We start from the raw sequence: 16,656 nt of genomic DNA, 5'->3' as shown, positions 1-16,656 counted from the left end.
TTGATATCTTGACATCCACTCTGTGTACATATGAATACATATCAGTGCATTTAAAAAATAATTATATGTATTTGCACGTATAGTTTAATATTTTTTTGTGGTCCATGAACTCTACCTCATAAAAGTGGTTCTTATGTGAATAAAAGGTTGGGGGAACTGGTCTACACATATGATACAAAATATAATACCAAGTCTGGTTCATCTTTAACTGAAAATGAAACTTAAAGTTACCCAGCTAAACAATATATTTATGTTTAAAATGGCTGAGGTCATTAATTTAACATGTTGGCAGTTGGGAAAATAGTATCAGTATTAGCTGTATAGTGCAAGGATTCCACAGGCTTTTGCTGTGCTAGTGGCAAAAAAATAAATAAATAAATAAATAAACTAAATAAAATCAAAAATGAATATATATATAAAAAAGAAAATAAACAATTTACTTGTTTTGCACCTCATGTAAGTAAATATCCATCTGACCTTAGAATTTCTTCAAGTTGTCAGCCTCAATTACCTATGGAAGTAACTTATTACAATAATTAACAACTTCCTGGCTGAGAGAAAACTTCCTACAATCCAGTCTAAATCTCCTTCTGCATAATTTGAATTTAAGTCAAATTCAAGAATATCTTGAATACATCTAGTTCTGGAATCATTTACAACAGTGAAAATTTTGCTTTTATTCATTTTAATCCCCCTCAGAGCTGTATAGACCTTAGTGAGGTACTTGGTTGCCAAACTCTTATTCAAAATCTTTCCTCATATGGCTACCATGTTACAGATCTTCCCAAGTAAGTTGGCCTGTCTTTCGACTCCTCTCAATATCTTTTGATGTGAAAATATCTATAGCGGCACCTAATGGTAGAACGTAACGGAAGTGTAGCAGAAATGCAAAAGTCATGATCAGATATTTGTATTTAATCCATGCACACCATAGGCATTTCTCATATTGTGGAGTTATACTTCATAACTGGGTTGTCTCTATTGCAATTACAGGGCACTTGCCCACCCACTGATGAGAAGCCAATAAGCTTTGAAACAGTGCTGTCTTTGAAAAGGCACTGTTTCAAAGCTTATTGGCTATTGGGTGGTGGTATCTGCCAAGAATAAGGAACAATAGTCTTCTCCATAGATGAAGCATTACTTATTTGAGGTAGTGCAATACCATGGAAACTCGTTGTGAAGGTATTCACAACATGAGATATAATTAAAGCGATGCATTGAAACTATCTTGGCTTGGTAGTAGAAATGATGTGTGTGCATTACCCATGCATAAACAAACTCCTTCAAATATTTGTATTGTTGCACTCATACTTTTGGCTTGGGCTTTATTGAAATATATCAATTGTTTCTTGATTGAATATATAGTATTTTTGATGTGATAACATCTATAGCGGCACCTAAGAATGGATTGTAATGGAAGTGTAATGCAAATGTTGTGGTCAAATATTTGTATTGTTGCAGTCATACTTCTTTATGATTGTGCTGATGTAGTTTCAATGCCACAATCATACTATTCTACAAATAGATTTCATTAACCTCTACCAAGCCAAGGATGTGTTCACAAAAAACATCTTTCATGTGTACAGGTTACACGTGCTTTGATTTTTTTTAGGTGCAGTCTCCATACTTGGACACAGTATTCCAAGTTCAGTCTTACAGTTGCAGTTGCCTTTTACAGTGGCATTACAACCTCCCTATCTCTACAAGCAAATGTTTCATCATTCATCAGTAGGACACCATGGACCTTCCTTGCCACCTATCTACACTGCTTGAAATACTTCGTCTGAAGTTTTTCAAGTAGTGTAAACCGATGACAAGTCCCAAATCCCTTTCTTCAACTACTGTTTTCAATTCAATCCCACCAAATATATAAGATGTTTTTGGATTGCTATTACCCAAGTGTAATACCTTGCATTTTGCTGCATTAAAACAGTTTTCTATCCATCCTTGAAGCCTATCTGTCATCCTGAAGGAGCACTGCTGGGTGAAGATTATTGAATGCTCTTCCAGTCTTTATGTTATTTGCAAATTTTTACGTCACATCCTCTATCTCTTGATCAGTGTCATTTAGGAAAATCAGACACTACAGTGGTCCCAGAAGTGATCCTTGGAGGACCTTGTAACATTAGACCAATCTGAAGAGTAATTATTATTATTATTATTATTTTTTTTTTTTTCTGTTTATACTCCGGCACGACAACCAAGTCAGTAGAGTTTACAATAAATCGTCAATACAAATATTTATCGTATTTAGTAGTCACGGGCTTGAACCCCGGTCCACTCAAGGAACGCGTGCTATGCACTCTCGCTCCTGACCACTGGGCTACGTCAGGCCTAATAGTCACAACCCTCTACTTCCTCCCCTGTGATCTACCTTAAAATCTTACCAATGATTCCAACAGGTTCCGGCCTACAGTAACCACTCATGAGATAATGAGTCAAGCGCTTTGCTAAAATCCAAATAAACAATGTCAAAATTTCCTACACCCATCTCATGAGCACCTGCGTCAAAGTAACTAACCAGATTGATTAGTTTTAAACATTTTCCATTAACAAACCATGTTGTGTATCCATAATTTCAATTTTGTTTAAATGTCCCTGTATAATATTCTCCACAATTTTCTCTGTCGCTAAAATTCAGGCTGACCAGTCTGTAATTGCTCATTTCACTCTTTAATTGTCTTTATGTATTTTTGATAAATTTACGCTTCACCAGCCCAGAGGAATTTCTCCCCAGTCTAGTGATTCCCTCATAACCTTAATGAACCTACCCTCCCTTGTTGCCTCCTTCAAAATTACTGGGTATATATGCTATCAATTCCAAGAACCTTACTTGCCTTTAGGTTTTAAAAGTTTTTCTAATAAACAATCCTGTAATTTCAGTATCACTAATTTCATTCTGCTGAGCCTTACTCACACAGTTTGTCCTCACCTCATTTCATCTGTAAAGATTGATGCAAAGTACTTGTTGAATTCATCAGCCACATCACCTGAATTATCTAAAACTTTTCCATGCCCATTATGGAAGAGTGATCTGATTTTTGTATACAGATACATGAAAAACTTCTTGTCCCTGTACTTTGCTTTATGGTACTATTACAGTTTTACTTATAGCTGTCATAGGCTTTAGCCATTTTCATTGTCCTTCAACTGTCCAAAGCCATCTTTTTTTCTGCCTAATTTGACTGGACAGCTTTATATTCATCCATCTTTGGCATCCTCTTCCTCCTTGTGTTTTAGTTTTTAATGGTATATGTATGCATTTGTGATTTCTGTGACTGTTGCTTTAAAGATATTCCATAATTCTAATGCATTAACTCTCCCTCTGCTATCTGCCCTGTTGAAGGAGTCCATGTAGCATCTTAAACTAACAGTTCAATTCTTTTTTCTGAAATTGAACCCCAATCTTTAGTAACTGCAACCTCTTTCTTCAGGACAAAGGACTGCTTGATCACTTCCTGATAATGGTTATTGTAATGTGATCCCTATGAAATCATCTAATTCATGGGTGATGATCAGGTTAGAATATTCTTACATATAGTATTTTCTCTAAAATGATGTTGGAAATAATAATCATCTAATTTATATATTTTTTTTTTTGCTGTGGTGAGCTTCCTTTCCATTTGCTCCAACCAGTAAGGGGCAAAATGAAAGGCTCTCATTATACTATTTACAATCTTGTAGCTGTTATAGGTTCTATCTAGTTAGTAGCATACCGCATACTCTCATTTTACCTTTGCATCCAACTACTTCACACTTATGCCATGAAAATTCAGAACTTATGCTATCATGCACAAGTTCTGAATCTGATGGTTTTATTCATGCTCAAGCTGCTTTTGATAAGAAGAATGATGACCCCCCATTGCTTCTGTCGTGTTTGTCCTGCCTAAATATATTATACATACCATAGCGCAACTTGTCATCCCCTATTTCTATGTATTCCACTTTTTTTTTTAACTTTTTATGTCAGTCATCCTAACCAGGAGTTTGAATTCACTCATTTTATTAATGATACTCCTGACATTACTGTTGGCACAGTTAAGGCTAAGTTTCATTGTATAGTTTACTCTCCTGACACACACCCCTTAAAGTTATTTAAGCTTGGTTCCCTAGCTTCCCATTCATTTGAAATATAACTTCTGTGGCCACTTACTTAATATTGGCTACTGCAGCAGCAAACAAGAACTGAGATGTATGAAGCATTACTTTGACCCATATTCACCTTCCCCAAACCCTTAGGCATCCTCATTGATCTTGTTGAAAATGCATTGTTAAAATGTATTCTTTCTCTACAAAATAGATTCCTTCTTCCTATGAGTGCAGACCATGCTGATAAAAATCCCCCACCCCCCAAAAAAACCTTGCAGAGTCCCTCAAGTCTTGAGTTAATCCACAAGGCCTTCAGCATATAGTCCCTCCTATCATGGTGACATCATCAGTTGTTGCTCCAGGTAGAGAACCACTATTTTGAGTCCACTGTCTTTGTTGCAACAAAAAATGATACCTGTTTCCCTGCCAGTGCAGTCTCCCAAGGTGCCTCGCTAGCCAGGCGGGAAGGAGCAGCAGTGCGTAGCACACGCTTCTCGATTAGACCGGGGTTCGAGCCCATCACCACCAAATACGGAGGATGTGGAAAGGTCAGAGAATGACCACCGCATATTCCCAGAGCAATATGGCCTTAGTTGCTAATGCTCCTAAAAACCAAATAACAAACAAACAAGCAGTCTCACAATAAAACTATACCTTCTTGAATCAGGGCAGAATACACTTGATTATTCTATTCTGGGACCCAATCAGTTGTGCCTAACCTGGTAGATAATTAAATACTTGAATTTCTGACAAGTTTCGAGTTCCGATTGTTTCTAAGACAAGCACTCATTTCTTCAGTGATTCATAAAGCTCTGTTTTAATTTGAAATTGGTACACTTATTACATTGGGAACAAATAAAATAATCATTAATTGACCTACACTGGCCAAATATAAATAAATACCCACCAAAGCAAAAAGTTGCAGATTCTAAAGGAAATTGATCTGTCGACTTCGGATATATCAAATTTTGTGTCTATTGCATGAAAGATATACTTAAATTTTAGTAATTTAATGAACCATAGAACATTTCAATTTCAGTATCATACAACAATACATAACACTGCAGTAAAGTTGACAATAGAGATTCATAAATATCTTCTTTCCTTCTTCCAAGAAATCCATGCACAACTATTTTAAACAATCACCAAGCTGCTAGTTCAGTATGCTACAGGTTTATTTCAAATACATCATCTTTAAGGTGTTTATTTGAGGCCAAATGAAAATCTCTTCTTTCAGTTTTGCATCTGTTAAATTAGGAAGCACTTCCCCCAGGTAGCAGACTCCACTTCTTTCATTAATTCAAGCTTTATATGCAAAGGTGGAAGAAGGACCTTTTTTCAGTCAACCAGTGGAACATATGTTATATTACTTATCCCTGGTGAAAATTTCTCCCTCTTTTCCCACTGCTGCACACTGTAATGTTTTTCTGTTGCATGACTACCCCACAAACATAGAAAACAACAGTAGTTTGTAAAACTTCTGTGCAGACCAATGAGTAATCCAGTTACCTTAGCAACATCATGGTATTTTATTGTGCTCAGGATCTTCGATAATTTTTATATTTTTTTCAAGCCAATAGCACGAAGTAGAATAACTGATAGAAATGCATTTCCTTTGTGTAGCAAAACTACTTTTAAACTTAATTTTGAGGCATCAATAAGTATACTCCATTCATTAGGATTGTGCTCAATGCCCAGTTCATTCAGAAGACCTCTAATATCTTTACAGAAACATTTACCACTTTCCTTAACGAAATACACACACTGGCCAAAAAAATATCTGCCTTTATTCACTGTTGAATCAGGTCACCTTAGCATTAGCATTAGTAGAGGCATTTGATGCAAGAAAGCAAGCTTATGCAGCATCAGCCAAAAAAAAAAAAAAACCCACTTCACCCCTCTGTTCGTTCAAAATACCTGTCCAGCTGAGCCTTAAACTTATTTAGGCTATCAACTTCCACGACAAGGGATGGAAGTCTGTTCCACCAACCAACCACCCACTGGCTAAAGGCAAATTTCCGCATGTCTATCCTACATCTGTTTTTCCTCAATTTCAATTTATGCCCTCTCAGGTGATTATTCTGAGCAAGAGGAAGAATCCCATCAGCATTGAGCATGCTCAAACCATTCAAGGCTTTATACACCTCTATCAGATCACCTCGCTGGTGCCTAGTCTCCAGACACTGTAATTTGCAAAACTTAAGCCTTTCTTCGTAAGAGCACCCCTTTGTTCCATTCACTAATCTTGTTGCCCTTCTCTGTACTCGATCCAGCAGCTCTACATCCTTCTTGAAATGAGGCCTCCAGACCTGTATACAGTACTCTAGGTGTGGCCTGACCATTGCCTTATACAATGGAATAATCACCTCCTTATCCCTGCTGGAAAAATTCCTGTATATCATTGACAATACTCCATGAGCTACTCTTGCAGCCCGTCTGCACTGCTCAGAGAACTTCATATCTGCCTGCACAACCACCCCCAAATCCCTTTCATTCTCTACCACTGTCAGTGTAGTACCACAGAGTTGATACGTTGCTCTGGGGTTGCTGTTTCCCATGTGTAGTACTTTACATTTGTCAATGTTAAACTTCATTTGCCACCTCTCAGCCCATCTGCTCAACCTTTCCAGATCCTGTTGCAGCAGCATAGTGTCAGTAGTGTCCTTGACAACCCTGCCAACCTTTGTATCATCTGCAAACTTGGACATTAAGCTTGATATACCATCATCAATATCATTTATAAATACAGAAAACAATAATGGACCCAACACTGAGCCCTGAGGGACTCCACTAATAACATTAGTCCACGATGAGCAGTGTCCATTGATTACCACTCTCTGTCTTCTCCCCCTCAACCACCCCTTTATCCATAGCAGCAATTTGCCTCCAATGTCACACTGCTCCAATTTGTGTAGCAGTCTTCCATGTGCAACAGTATCAAAAGCCTTTTATTCCCTGCATCCAGTTCTTTTGTGACTGCATCATTAGCATTAGCATTAGTAGAGGCATATGATGCAAGAAAGCAAGCTTATTCAGCATCAGCAAAAAAAAAAAAAAAAAAAAAACCCTCTCCCATTTCACCCCTCCGTTCGTTCGAAATACCTGTCCAGTTGAGCTTTAAATTTGTTTAGGCTATCAACTTCAACAACAAGTGATGGAAGTCGGTTCCACCAACCAACCACCCGCTGGCCAAAGGCAAATTTCCGCACATCTATCCGACATCCGTCCTTCCTCAATTTGAATTTATGCCCTCTGAGGTGATTATTCTGAGAAAGATGAAGAATCCCATTGGCATTGAGCATGCTCAAACCATTCAAAGCCTTATACACCTCTATCAGATCACCTCGCCGGTGCCTAGTCTCCAGACTCTGTAATTTGCAAAACTTAAGCCTTTCTTCGTAAGAGCAACCCTTTGTTCCATTTACTAATCTTGTTGCCCTTCTCTGTACCCGTTCCAGCAGCTCTACATCCTTCTTGAAATGAGGCCTCCAGACCTGTATACAGTACTCAAGATGTGGCCTAACCATTGCCTTATACAAGGGAATGATCACCTCCTTATCCCTGCTAGAAAAATTCCTGTATATCATTGACAAGACACCATGAGCTACTCTTGCAGCTCGTCTGCACTGCTCAGAGAACTTCATATCTGCCTGCACAATTACCCCCAGGTCCTTTTCATTCTCCACCACTGTCAGTGTAGTACCACAGAGTTGATACATTGCTCTGGGGTTACTGTTACCGATATGTAGTACTTTACATTTGTCAATGTTAAACTTCATTTGCCACCTCTCAGCCCATCTGTTCAACCTTTCCAGATCCTGTTGCAGCAGCATAGCGTCAGTAGTGTCCTTAACGACCCTGCCAACCTTTGTATCATCTGCAAACTTAGACATTAAACTTGATATCCCATCATCAATATCATTCATAAACACCGAAAACAACAATGGACCCAACACTGAACCTTGAGGAACTCCACTAATAACATTAGTCCACGTTGAGCAGTGTCCATTGATTACCACTCTCTGTCTTCTGCCACTCAACCATCCCCTTATCCATAGCAGCAATTTGCCTCCAATGCCACACTGCTCCAATTTGTGCAGCAGTCTTCCATGTGCAACAGTATCAAAAGCCTTTCTAAGATCCAAATATATAATATCAAAGTTATTCCCTGCATCCAGTTCTTTTGTGACTACATCATAGTATCCAATCAAATTGGTCAGGCAAGACCTGCCCTTAACAAAACCATGCTGCGTCTGAGCTATAACTGAATTCTTGTCTAGATGATCCTGCAGTGCTTCTTTAACCAGTGCCTCCATTAATTTACCTGGAACAGAAGTTAAACTAACAGGTCTATAATTACTTGTGTCAGCCTTTGATCCTCCTTTGTGAATTGGGGTTACATTTGCACATCTCCAGTCTATGGGTACCTCCCCTGAGTCCAAAGAAGCTCTCATAATTATGGCTAGGGGTTTGCATACTTCCTTTGCTGCCTCCTTTAATATAACTGGATAGATCCCATCCACCCCAGGTGCCTTTTTTATGTTTATCCTCAACAATCTCTTCTCCACTTTCCTCTCAGTTATTACAAAATCATCCAGCTCACTGCCAATGTTTACTTTACCTACATCATTCTCCTTCCTGAATAACTCCTCATGCGTGAATGTAGATGCAAAATACTCGTTTAGATTGTTAGCCACCTGAGCAGGATCCTCAACTGTTGAACCATCAATATCCAGTGGACCAATCTGATTCATCCCTTTCCTTCTCGAGTTCAAGTATGTAAAGAACTCCTTTCTGTTTTTCTTTGCATCCTTTGCCAAGGATTTTTCGTAGTCTGCCTTTGCCTGCCTAATCTCCTTTGTGACTTGGTTACAGACCAACTTATATCTATCATAGGCTTCCATGTCACCCATTAATTTGTATGTATCCCATGCATTTTTCTTCTCTGCCATATGCCTCATTAGTTCATCTGACATCCATTTTAGCCTAAACCTTGAACAATATTTCTTAGTTGGTATGTAAAGCCTGGTAGCCACCAAGATTAGTTCCTTGAATGCTTCCCATTTTGAGTTTGCTGTTGGTAACATCATCAGTTGGTCCCACTGTATAGAATTTAAATACTGTCTCAGACCATCATAGTCGCCTTTACGAAAACAAAAACCCTTCCCTTTACCTCTGATGGTAGTTACCTCCTTGAGTAAATCCCACTTCAACACACTGTGATCACTGCCACCTAGTGGTTCATTTATCTGCAGGTTCTTAATGCATGAAGAATCACTACTGATAATCAGATCAAGAGTATTGCTCCCTCTTGTTGCCTCACAAACATGCTGATGTAGAAAACAATCATCCAATAAATCCACAAAAGCCTTGCTAGTGTGCGAGTGACCAACCCACAAATTCCAGTCAATATCTGGGAAATTAAAATCCCCCATTATAAGACTCTCTGATTTACTGGCCCACTCTATTTCCCTGTACAATATATTATTATACTCATCAGAGTCATTAGGCCTATAGCACACTCCTACTCTCAATTTTGATTTCCCTATGCTTATGTCACACCAAACTGACTCGACACTGCCCTGTCCATCGATGTCAACTGGCTTCACTTCCTTTGACTTTATGTGTTTCTTAATTAATAGCATAACCCCTCCTCCCCTCCTGTCCTGTCTATCCTTTCTATATACATTGTATTCCTCAAATTCCAGTTCCGCATTACTTATATCTGTGTGACACCACGTCTCTGATATCCCAACAATATCTGCCTTTGATGTTTTGAGCAATACCTCAAATTCATCAAATTTATTTACCAAACTCCTAGCATTGGTGTACACGCAGGTATACATGCACCTGTTTCTATTCTTAGCTACCCTAACACAACCCATGTGTTTACTTGTAACGCAATGACTACCAGCAGTCTCTGAAATATCCTGCATCTTGTTTTTCAGACTTCTGCTCATTTGAATAGAAGCAGTGTAAGAATCACTTCCACCTCTGCCAGTGGCTACTGTTAATCTATTAGTCCTTGTATCCCCCCCAACTAGCAGTTTTCCGACCCACCTAACACTGCCTCGACAGCATCAGCAAAAATTCTTGCACCCTTTCTATTTAAGTGTATCCCATCCCTGTAGAAGCAATCTCTCCTGTTAACAAGTACAGTCCAGGCTGAAAAAAATTCTACCCCTTGAGCCTTGCACAATCCCTCCAGGGCCGAATTGATCGACAAGGCTCTCATCATATACTCCCTCCTATCGTGTCTGGGCAGAATTGCAGACACTTTCAAGTTCAACCCTAATTCACGGCTTTTTTTCAACAGTGACCTGTACTTGCTAAGTAATTCCGCCGGTCTCCTACTCTTAATATCATTAGTGCCAACGTGTACAACTATATCACCTTTTGTGCCCTTAAAAGATGATATCCGCTCTACAATGTCATCAACCTTTGCCCCTGGCAGACATACCCTGGTCCTATTCCACCTATCCTTTTTACAAAGCATGTTCCCCGTTTCCCTGACAATAGAGTCACCAACAAGTACTAGTTCCTGTGGGACCAGCGCATTCTGCCTAGGGGGCTGCCCCTGTGTTGCCTGATGACCAAGTGCAAGCTCTGGCGTTGATGTGGGCAGCTGAGAGCTTGATGGGCCCCTCAATTTATTTCCTTCGAGGGCATCCACCCTGTCCTTCAAGGTCTCATAAAGGCCCATAACAACGCTGAGTTGTCGCCTGATTTCCTTGCACTCCTTACATCGTGCACACACAAAGACATCCCCCTTGGCAGTATCATGTCCCGTACCCGATTGCTCCGCAAACATCAAGCAAACAGTGCATTTTAATAGACTGTGATTCAGAGGGCAACTGCCCCCCTCAGTTCTCCCCTGAACCACAGCACTCCCATTAGCTTGAGCCTTTTGCTTTGCTGCTCTGGTCAGAGTCATGATTCCAATTTAAAACAAAAATTAAATCCTTAAGTTATATCCCAAAACAGTTATGTTATATATATATATATATATATATATATATATATATATATATTTTTTTTTTTTTTTTTTTTTTTTTGGTATCTAGTGTTCCCTTTATACAACTTCCGTATCACGTGTACCACTATAGTTATGTATTAATTATTTGTTACGATTAAGTCGTTATATATATTTATAGAGTTAAAAATACAATTTAATTGACAATAAAGTTTATCAAGATTAATAGATTTACTGATTAATTGACAATATTATATTATGCAGTATACTATACTGAGCTTATGCTATCGTGTAAAAATGGCGGGAATTCACGAACGGTATTTCTACGGACTCGTAAGTATTGATTAGCTTCGAAATCTCGCTATCTCAATTTAGAATAAACTAAGGATCCTGACTAGGTCTATAATCTACTTATAGAAGATAATTTGATATAACAATTGGTTAATAAATCGACTAAATTTGGTTAAAAGACCTCTCGTTCAATTTGTGACACGTGGATTTGATACCGTTACCGATACTAAGTAATATCTACGAAATCTCTGTCTAAGTTAAACTTTAAACTAAGTATCGTAACTAGGAATATAAAGCTACTCTAGAAAATAAGTTAATATGACAATTTAAACTAATAAAGCAGAAAATAAATCAGGAAAAACTTCTCTGTTTGAAGAGCTTTAAGGAGCAATGTCTGCACAGGCTAACCTCGCACCCTGATCATAGTATCCAATCAAGTTGGTCAGGCAAGACTTCCCCTTAACAAAACCATGCTGTGTCTGAGCTATAACTGAAGTCTTGTCTAAATGATCCTGCAGTACTTCTTTAACCAGTGCCTCCATTAATTTTCCTGGAACAGAAGTTAAGCTCACAGGTGTATAATTACTTGTGTCAGCCTTTGAACTTCCATTGTGAATTGGGGTCACATTTGCACATTTCCAGTCTATGGGTACCTCCCCTGAGTCCAAGGAAGCTCTCATAATTATGGCTAAGGGTTTGCTTACATCCTTTGCTGCCTCCTTTAATATAACTGGATAGATCCCATCCACCCCGTGCGCCTTTCTTGCGTTTATCTTCAACAGTTTCTCCTCCACTTTACTCCCAGTTATTTCAAGATTCTGTAGCTTACTGCTAGAGTTGAATACACCTCTGGCATTCCCCTTGCTGAATAACTCCTCATGTATGAATGTCGATGCAAAATATTCATTTAGTTTGTTAGCTACCTGAGCAGGATCATCAACAGTTGACCCATCAATATCAAGTGGACCAATCTGATTCATCCCCTTCCTTCTAGAGTTTACATAAGTAAAGAACTCTTTGCTGTTTTTCTTTGCATCCCTTGCCAAGGATTTCTCGTAATCTGCCTTCGCCTGCCTAACCTCCTTTGTAACTTGGTTGCATATCAACTTGTATCTATCATAGGCTTCTGTGTCATGTGTTAATTTGTAAGTATCCCATGCATTTTTCTTCTCTGCCATATGCCTCATTAGTTCATCTGACATCCATTTTAGCCTAAACCTTGAACAATATTTCTTAGTTGGTATGTAAAGCCTAGTAGCTTCCAAGATAAGTTCTTTGAATGCTTCCCATTTTGAATTTGCTGTTGGTAACATCATCAGTTGGTCCAACTGTATAGAATTTAAATACTGTCTCAGTCCATCGTAGTCGCCTTTACGGAAGCAATAACCCTTCCCTTTACCCCTAATGGTAGTTACCTCTTTGAGTAAATCCCACTTCAGCACACTGTGATCACTGCCACCTAGTGGTTCATTTATCTGCAGATTCTTAATGCATGAAGAATCACTGCTGATAATCAAATCAAGAGTATTACTCCCTCTAGTTGCCTCCCGAACATGCTGATGTAGAAAACAATCATCCAATAAATCCACAAAAGCCCTGCTAGTGTGTGAGTAACCAGCCCCCAAATTCCAGTCAATATCTGGGAAATTAAAATCTCCCATTATAAGACTCTCTGATTTACTGGCCCACTCTATTTCCCTGTACAGTTCCTTATTATACTCATCAGAGTCATTAGGCCTATAGCACACTCCTACTCTCAATTTTGATCTCCCAATGTTTATGTCACACCAAACTGACTCAACACTGCACTGTCCAGTGATGTCGACTGGCTTCACTTCCTTGGTTTTTATGTATTTCTTAACTAATAGCATAACCCCTCCCCCCTTCCTATCCTGTCTATCCTTTCTGTAGACGTTGTACTCCCCAAATTGCAGTTCTGCATCCCTTATATCTGTGTGACACCACGTAAAGTTTTGAATAACAGAAAGTCTGCAGTGTGACATGGATTCTGTCAGGTGTTTTAGTATGTATTGGTCTAACTGTAACCATTCTTCAGCAAAATATTGCATATCTCTGACAAAGTTGAAGAAAGAGGACTTCGTTGCCAAATAGCACTCTCCAGCATACCTCACACATTCTCACTAGGATTGAGATCAGGTGACTGTGGGAGCCTGGGAAGATGGTGGAAATTCATGTCATGTTCTCCGAACCATTCTGGTATGATGCACTGTTAAACTGTCATCCATAAAGTGGTCATTACCTTCAGGATAAAACTGTAACATTGCTGGGTGCAGTAGATCTGATACAGAATTCAGGTGATCCCTGGATAACATTCGACCTCCCACCAGTGTCAACAGATCCAGTCCGTGCCAACAAAACATTCTCTATACCATGATATAACCTCCAGATGCTTGGGTTTCTTAATGCAAGCAGGGTCCATCACTTTGTGAGGTTTTCACCACACTTTCTGCCTACCATTAGTACAAAACCAAGTGTATTGTGATTCATCTGACCACATGACATTTTCTTCCATTGTTCCACTGTCTAATCAAGGCAAGTGGAAATTTTTGCTTTTATCTGAAACAAGTGCCATCCAAATAGACAGGTGACTGCCAGTACCCAAGTTCTTCAATTCCTTATGCATGGTACAGGTTGAAATAGGACAATTCTGGGCTTGGTTAAATTTAGATGTTATTTGCTGCACACTGAATGTGCTATTTTTCTGTATGGTCCTCCTTACAGTATGATGGCTTTGCTTTTGAAATATTGTTTTTCTGCCACATTTACATTCTTTTAGATGTGGAAGAACTGCTTGCTTTCCAGTCATTAAAAACCTTTGAGATGGAAGCTTTTGATTTTGTCTTTTGTTTCTTGAGTTATGGCTCCTGCTAAACATACACCCACAATAAGACCTTTTTTAAAATCTGATAAATCATGCATTTCCCCCATTTTGGCTTTGAATTACTGGAGTGAAACAACTTGTGAAGCACTGTTGTAACTTAGAACTAAAGATTTCTGTTTGCATTTTAGATAAGTTTACTCACAAACTAAGTAAAGCAGCTCTTCTCTCTTAATTAAGCATGTAGTCTAAATCTGAAGTAGACAGTCCACGTCAACAGATCATCTCACAGGAGACTATATAAATTTTTAGTCGCAAGCATAGCCCTTCACCCCGAACCTGGATTAAGACATGGACAAAGCACTTTTCCAACAATATCAGAGATGTAATTCTTGGGATTTATATTTGAAAAAAAGCTGAAATTTCTCCAATACATATCTCACCTACATACAGAGTGCATGAGAGGGTTGAACATTCTCTATGCTCTCTCTCTTCTACTTCTTAGGGTGCAGACTAGTGCACTTTACTCCATCTGTATCATGCACTAATGCAATTAAAATTAGATTATGAGTCTCAAGTGTATGTGTCCACCGGAAATAGCATCTTTTGGTTGCTTGACCCCATCCACCATCAGGCTATTCGTATTGCTACTGGTGCACTCAGAACATTTCCTGTCCAAAGTCTGTAAGTGGAAAGAAATGTACCATCCTTGTTACTTTGACGAAAACTGTTGTCTCTACAGTATGCTTTAAGCTGAACTCTCTGCCAGACCACCCCATGTAGACATCCATTTTTGAGCCACGATAGGAAAACCTTTATAACACTCATCAGACTGGCAACTATCCATTGGATATTTGTGTCTAAAAGCTACTTACTGAGCTTAACATTGTGGTAGACAACATTGCCTTGATCACCAAAGCAGCCCTTCCACCTGGCGTGCTTAAATACCAGAATGGGACTTCTCCCTTAAGAATTGGATGAAGTCTGATATTCCATCTTTATCTGACTTCTTGTCAGTTTACATAATCAGCTCAAATTCTATATCATGTGTGGGATCTGTTGCTGTCTTTTCAGACAATACTCTGTCTGAGAAGATAGCCCCCGAATGCAGCATATATATACTGCAGAGCTGCATGCTACAGAGTTAGCCTTGGATCACATAAGAACTTGCCAATACCAAAGGTATTATTATATATGCAGATTCTCTAAGTGCTCTAAAGCTTTAGCAGTGATGAGATAGACTACTCATCCAACCAATCCCATGCTCAGCAGATTATATGCTCTGTTTATGAAGGTAGATTCAGTATATGTTTCTACTGGATCCCCAATCACATCAGGATTAGTGGAAATGATTTGGCCGATATTGTAGCTGCCATGCTTTGCCTGTCAGTTCCTTATACAGACTACAGGCAAATAATCCATAAGATATATTTGCTGTGGCAAGTTTTGTGGAATGGGCAGGTAGCAAACAAACTATATCAGATAAGCCATATAATAATAATCAATTAGATTGAACTTTGAATATGTGCCTCAGGCTATGCAGTTGATGTGATTTGAAACTTATACAGGAATTGCCTACAGCAATTTCTATAACATACCATTTACATTATGATAATTAGCAGTACTGAAAATTTATCTACTATGAACTTAAATATTTAAACTTAAAAGATATGATACCAAAAAGAATGTAACTTAGTGAAATTAGTTTTGAAAAGGCAAGTGTTAAATTTATAGAATATTACAGGAAATAAGTTAAAAAAATTATTAAAATTAAATTTATAAAATTACAGAAAGAAAAGAAAATTATAAGATATTTAAACAAATTAATGAAAAACAAAAATTTGCCTACTAATCTCTTAATCCAGTCTTCCTTCAACTTTCTTAAATATAATCATGAAGAGCTCACTGCCCCATGCCTCTTCTCTCTGACTGCCAACCAGTATACAATATATTGCCAACTTTTAGCACATTTTTTTTAACCCTACTCAATAAAACTTTTCAGATTTACTGTGGCAAAAGATTACTTTGCAATATACTGTGCTCTAAAGTGAACAGAAAGGTTTGAAATTGGATAATTTTTCTTGGGGCTTTGAGGTCATTGAATTTCATCTTGATTGCATTGCCCTTTAGTGCTTGGATATAAAAATGATTATGTAATTAAGTAATGGCATCAGAAAAATAAATACCCTTCTTGGTAGACTGGATAGCTAGCGGACGTCATTTTGGAGGTATGTGATTAAGATGGATAGGAAGCCTTATAAGAGAAAGTAATTAAATACAAATGCAGAAAAAAACTTTTAAGATTAATTCTGGATAATAAAGGAGCCTAAGTACAAATGAGTCAATTAAAGAATATATTGAACAATATAACCAGGGTCAGTCTTTCCAAAAAGAGGAAAAAACAGTCATTATTATTACCAAAATATTTAATTATCCAAACAATTGCACTGTGTTACTTGCCCTT

General features: G+C 38.3%; 1 protein-coding gene across 2 annotated transcripts in view; it reads left to right on the top strand.

The window, feature by feature from the left end:
- Polr1B (RNA polymerase I subunit Rpl135) overlaps positions 1–16,656 on the top strand; it is a 332,313-nt gene that overhangs the window by 227,568 nt on the left and 88,089 nt on the right. The window lies entirely within an intron of this gene.

The sequence above is a fragment of the Mastigoproctus giganteus genome, chromosome 1 (genome assembly GCF_048544385.1).
Source record: "Mastigoproctus giganteus isolate SK-2022 chromosome 1, ASM4854438v1, whole genome shotgun sequence".
Lineage (NCBI taxonomy): Eukaryota > Metazoa > Arthropoda > Arachnida > Uropygi > Thelyphonidae > Mastigoproctus > Mastigoproctus giganteus.
This window is presented reverse-complemented; position numbering and strand designations above follow the sequence as displayed.